At 35.2% G+C, this 6,901-nt stretch overlaps 1 pseudogene; it reads right to left on the minus strand.

Annotated features, from left to right (window-relative positions):
* Positions 1 to 5,745: 5,745 nt before the first annotated feature.
* On the minus strand, positions 5,746 to 6,638 carry LOC145265671 (histone-lysine N-methyltransferase SETMAR pseudogene; annotated as a pseudogene).
* Positions 6,639 to 6,901: the final 263 nt, after the last annotated feature.

Genomic DNA, 6,901 nt, shown 5'->3' on the forward strand with positions numbered 1-6,901 from the left:
GGTTCAAGGAACCTATATCTAAAATTTCGTGTCTAGACCCAAAATTGTCGGAGGAGTTTGGTAGAGTTCTTAAAGGTCAAATCGTTGAAATTTGACCCCTTAACAGCCAAATTTCTTGCTGACACCCGTCACATCGATTTTCCCAAATCTCAGTACCCGGTATTTCAAATTTCGAGTCTATAGACTAAAAATTGACAGAGTTATTGCGTAGGGAAATGTACACAGACAGACAGACAGACAGACAGACACGTTCACTTTTATATATATATATATATATATATATATATATATATATATATATATATATATTACATTGAAGTCACTACTTATCAAGGCACGGAAGCCACTCGGGGATAAGGGTTATTGCGTGTACAGTAATCAATGGGATAATATCGTAGTAATCGTTAGTAATGGAGATTTGATAAAGTGTCTTACTTAAGGGGGCGGTTCATCAAGAACTTGTTTATGTTAAACTTGAAAACATCCAAGTAGTCAGGTGGGAAAAAGGCAGAGGTAAGAGAGTCCCTCTGGGGTATATATATATATATATATATATATATATATATATATATATATATATATTTCCGTAGAAATATATTTTCTTATAATATATACCAATCATTATTTAAGAGGCTCAATGTAATTACAGAGCAATATAGAGAGTAAATTCAATATGGCGTAATGGAAAAATAAAAAAGGTATATGCAGCTTCTCTTCCAATTTTTAGATTTTCATCATGTCAAATCGCACTTCATTTCCTTTTGACGGATTGATTGTTGCTATTTCTTCTGATGAGTTAGGGGCATAACAGATTCGCTGATTGATATAATAATTAAGTGATTGATTTAGCGCTACGAAACAGATACTTTCAAGAATTGTATAAGTCAACCGAATTAAAGGAATAAATTATAAGATGGTCAACATCATGAATTTTGGAATATAACTTTTTCTTATTTATTCTCTCTCTCGCTCTCTCTCTCTCTCTTAATATATATATATATATATACATACACACACACACACACACACATATATATATATATATATATATATATATATACAAATTACCATTAGCGTATGAAGTGATGTACTAACAAATTGAACTTAGGTACTTTGGACAATGTCAAAACATTGTTAATTCACTGCCCGCATAGCAGCATTGATGAGCTGTGAAAAAGCGAAACAATACTATATGTCGATTAATATATATATATATATATATATATATATATATATATATATACATACATTCGTGTGTATGCATGTATGAGATTTATTTTTAATTTTAAATGTAGATGATTTTTATAGTAACACGGCGTGCCTTGATTTTCTTCTCATTTTTCATGTGAATCAATATGGAGATTTGCTAAGTTTTAAAAAAAATGCAAAACTTAAAAAAAAAAAAAAAAAAAAAAATCGCTTTTTCGTTTCAGACACGATCTTGTTGCATGGAAACAATGGCGGATCCATGCATTTTTTTTTTTTTTCTTAAAATGGCTGAACGCGCCGGAATTGTTTTACATGGAAATTCGTAATGGCGATCCGTACGATCGAATAACAGATGGAAGGAATAGAATTATTTTCGAGAATCGATTTCATCGTCCCTCTTTGTTCTCGAATTGCCATCTTGAACAAAACTCGATAAAGAGTCAGGAAGGAAAAGAAGTAAAAAAAAAAAAAAAAAAAAGAAAAGAATTTCGCGAAGAAATCCGCTCCAAGATTTTCTCCAATTAACAAAAGAACAGCTTAAAATTAGACTCATTTTCATAGTCATCATTTTGTCGTATGAATCACTTAATTGTAATGTTGGCATCGGTTTCCCTGATATTTTTCTAGTCAGATTTATTTTTAGAAAGACATTGGGTAATTAGACGAGGGACCACGTGAAAATTAAGGTCATTAGTTCGTGTCTTTAATCGCTTAACATCTGTATCCTGCCATTTTTTAGTGGAAGTCCTTCATTTGTTCCTATTAACACATAGCCTGGCTAAGAACAAAGTGCAGTAGCTGTTCTGGCGCTACAGTTAGTCTATATTAACCGCATTTAATAAATTACATATCCTTCTGGACCAGGGGTACCCATTTTGTCGATAGCGATCAACTGGTTGATCGCAGAGACTTTGTGAGTAGATCGCATGGTATTGAAATAATAAAAACAAACGTAATACTGGTAAACTTTCAGAACATCGCAGCAGAGCTGGTGACACAAGAGCTTGAGAGTGCACGCTAGATAAAACAAATTGGCAATTGTCTGTTAAAGTTCGACAAACGCTTTAAACACTATTCTTCACTCGAGCCAATCGCTGTATTTCTGCGCTGCGTTTTCTAAAAAGATGCTGAGGTTGTTTCACTGACGTCAAAAATTGACATGCTATTTCACTTGAACACTTCTGGAGTGAGGGATGGAATTCTGACACTATAAGCCGATATTCGCCTGATGCACAGCTTAGCAAAAGCTACAGAACTTACTCACAGAGGACCCCAACATCATGTGCTACCTTCGTGACTGCATTATTTGGGTGTACTTATTATCAGAGAAAGCCTTTGTCTATATTTTTTAGTTTCTTTTTATTTACAACGAAGTAACCACTTATCAAGGCTCGGAGGCCACTCGGGGATAAAGGTTATTGCGTGTGCAGTAATCAACGGGATAATATCGTAGTAATCCTTAGTAATGGAGATCTGATAAAGTGTCTTTCTTAAGGGGGCGGTTTATCAGAAACTTGTTGGACTTCTAAGTTGTAGTCAGGTGGGAAACAGGCAAACGGAACAGACTTCCACAGGCGTGCACTTCTAAGAAAGAAGCTTTGTTCATGGAATCTACGTTTTGATTTAGGCACAGATAAAGAGTGGGAAAAATTACTGACAGTGGTTTCAGCTAGACGGGTGTTTTTCGTGAAAGATTGGCGAGGGGAGACCAGAGATTGGAGCTCAGACAAGCACTTCCCATAGAAATAACGATAAAACTAATACAGGCTCGCAACGTCTCTCCTGTGGGAGAGAGGTTGCAGCGAAGAGAAAAGGGCATCCTCGACTAGGCTACGAAGTTTATTTTATACTCTGTCAAGGCAGGATAAGCTGTTTTTAGCAGTTATCCTGTCCAGATATGGCAGCAGTACTCCATCGTTGGACGTACTTGGCTTTTATATAAATAGAGAATTGCATCAGCAGTGAAATAACTACTGGAGCGGTAGAAGGATCCCACCATTTTTCTTGCAACTTTGGCAACAGATTTGATGTACGTGTTCCATTTCAGATCAGGATATGAATCTAAATACCGCTCCACCATGACTTATGAGCATCTATAAGTTTGCTATAGGCTGGTTATTAGCAGCTACTGTCCAGACTATACATCCCTTACTGATTCCATCTAATAAAAGTCATCAGATTAAGGTAATAATAAAAAAAAATGTACACTGCTGTACTTTGCAATGTAGGTTGATCTAATAATACAACGTACACTTATATATACTGCACAATATAAAAATGATTTACAATATATTTATAAATAAAGTGTTTTGCATTTTTAGTAGTTGGTAGATCATTTAGACTTAGTCATGTCATAAGTAGCTCTTATGCTGAAAAAGTGTGTGCACCCCTGTTCTAGACGGGGACAATTTATTTTTTTTTCCGTTGCCCCTTTTTAGGGAGCTAGTTTATTTTTCTGACATTCAAAACAAACTACTTCACCAATTCACGTGATTTTTTGAAATATGACTTCTTCGTTCCGTGTCGTGTACGTACATCCTAAAGTTTTTTTTAAAGGTGTTTCTGTTTTTTTTTTGTTCTAAATGGTTTTAAATGTAATGAAGTACCAGATAAATACTTTGTAGGCTTAAATGTCAACGCCAGAATGGAGTGAGGCCTTCAAGCGCATAACAATGTGTTCATGATAATAGTTGTAATAATGTTTACTTGCAGTATCGTGAGGAAAATTCAAAGTGCTTCCTATATATATATATATATATATATATATATATATATATATATATATATATATATATATATATATATATATATAGCAAAACTGGTAATTAGTAAAAACCCGAAGAAGGTGCTCAATACTATTGCATGCAGAGCAAATATATATTTTTTTTATTTTATTACCTTTTTATCTGTTTAGTTATACATGTTTCTGCTGCCGAATCGTATCAACGATCAAGCAACTTCGTCAGACTTGAACAATCATAACCACTTCTGCTCAAGTCTGACGAAGTTGCTGGATCGTTGATACGATTCGGTAACAGAAACATGTATAGCTAAAAAGATAAACAGCATTAAAAGATAAACGGTATTAAAATTTTATATATATATATATATATATATATATATATATATATATATATATATATATATATATATAGGAAAAAATAAACGTGTTCACAACGGATTGGAAAAACTTGTTGGGAATAGTTGTGTCTCTGAGGAGTGACCGGATGGAAGATTTACAGTTCTATAGACGAGAGGTAATTGTCCATCCTTTCACGAAACAGCTGTAAGAGCTTAACGCCAAAATAAGTGAATTTCTATTCATGTAGGTTGTGATTTTATTCAATTTACGTATATATATATATATATATATATATATATATATATATATATATATATATACAAGCCAATATTATTAAATGCAACGGAGATACTTTGCTTTATGATTGATTTTTTTTAATTTTTCGATTTTCCGTATAATCTTTTTTTTATATCAAAATCGAAAATATTAATGAAGGTTCCATAATTGTTACTGTTAAGAGCGCTTTCGATTCGTCCACGAATCATCATCAGGTGTTGAAGTAAAAGTGAGAAGGAGCGAAAATGAGAATTAAAAGTGAAAACTAAAATATACAGTAAACGGCGATAAATTAAAATAAAAAACTTGCGTGTGCGCGCGCGCGCGTGTGTGTGTGTGTGTGTGCGCACAATTACCTGACTTATTTTTTCTATTCTCCCCACAGTAATCTGGATCCCTAATTCGGCTGTTTAAAACAACGCAGTTGGTTGTTGCCGCAACAAAAGAACCGGAAGTCGAAAATAACGCGTGCGCAGCAAAGCAGTTTAGTGATGCGCAAGGCTCAGTACAATACGATCAATACCCATCTCGTTATAACAGCTCAACCAGATAATTACATTAAATTTGAGAACGGAAAAGTCTTTCAGATCCGTTATATATGATCGAGAGATGTTCCTTTTGATGACATAACGACGTATTGTAATCACACGATGGTGAAGACGAACTTAGTAACGTATTAGTTAAATTGTCTACAAGGTCGTGTAGCATTGTGGATAAAATACTTGATAAAATTCAATTGTAAAAGTTATATTCTTCTAAGGATTTAGGTTTCAATCCTCAGCGCGGATGACACCCAAAAATAAAATTGGAAACTACTTAGGAATCCTACCCAGCCATAGCTGAGGGAACGATAGAATGCTACTCTCGTGGATTAAATAAAGGGTTCTGTTTGAAATTCCGCGCATCTTTCTGAGTTCGACAGAAAGATTCCCGAGCTCGACTGAAAGATTCCCGAGTTTGACAGAAAGTCAAAGTTACTTTGACCGAAGTAGCGTGAAAATAACACTCGAGCTGAGAACAGTAGTCTGAATCATCCAAATAATGCGCTTACAAAACATACTATTTAATATTATATTATTTCGAGATAAAATCGATTTAGTATTAGCCTGGTGCAAAAATAATGTCGTTTTTTGACATTCAACTTCAAAAAACCATAACTCCTTTCATAATAAACTTTATTAACCGAAACAAGAACCATTAGAATCGACACATTTTTTTGCAACGAGAAACAAGTTTATTTATCCCATTAGCATAGAAATCCGAAGTGATAATCGATGGGCGAGAGGTTCGGTGAATACGGGGAATGACGCAGAGTTACGTAGCCTTCAACGTAGCAGGGTCAGTTGAGCAACATGCGGGCGAGCGTTATCGTGGAAGAGAATTGGTTCCTTCATATTGACTAATCTCGGGAACATACGTTGGAGCTTCTGGTGCATTTCGTCAATTTGTCGGCAGTACTTCGCCCGGATTTAAGAAGCTGTGATGGATGAGACCGGTCGCTAACCACCAAACAGTCACCATAACCTTTTTTTGGTGCAATTTTGGCTTCGGGAAATGTTGTGAAGCTTCTCCAGCATCAAACCACTGTGCCGAACGTCGCCGGTTGTCGTAGAGGATCCACTTCTCATCACACGTCACAATTTGCGCGAGAAATGTGTTGCTTTTGTTGTCCAGAAGGAGCGTAGAAGACACCTCAATTTTTTTTTGATTATCATTCAATTCATACGGCACCCATTTATCCAAATTTTTACTTCCCTATTTTCTTTAAATAGCGAACGATTGTTAAGTGGTCAACCTTGAGTTCAACAGCAACTTCTCGTGTGGTTTTGCGAGGATCCGCTTCAATCAGGGCTTTCAAATGGTCGTTATCAACCACAGTTAGCCAGCTGCTATTGTCTTCATCTTCGAGGCTCTCGTCACCATTGCGAAATTTCATGAACCACCGTTGTGGCAAAGGTTCGTTAGTTGTTCCTGAGCCAAACGCATCATTAATATCATGAGCTGTCTCAGTGGCTTCTCGGCCTAGTTTGAACTGGAACAAGAAAATCGGACGGATTTTAATTTTGTCCATGCAGTCGAAAAGCCTGCAAAAAAAATGAATGAAGTGATTGAGAACGGTAACGAATAACACGATTCGATAGAACGAAGACGCGCTTCAAAATGATATATAACTCTCTCTCTCTCTCTCTCTCTATATATATATATATATATATATATATCAATGAATTAATTTAGAAGTCATATATATAAGTAACATATGTGAGAAAACGATATTGTTTTGCAATCTATCTGTCTGCCTATCTTTATATATCTACCTATCTGCCTGTAAGTCTG

Source organism: Euprymna scolopes, chromosome 40, assembly GCF_053919585.1.
Source record: "Euprymna scolopes isolate OS-2025 chromosome 40, ASM5391958v1, whole genome shotgun sequence".
In the NCBI taxonomy this organism is placed as follows: domain Eukaryota; kingdom Metazoa; phylum Mollusca; class Cephalopoda; order Sepiida; family Sepiolidae; genus Euprymna; species Euprymna scolopes.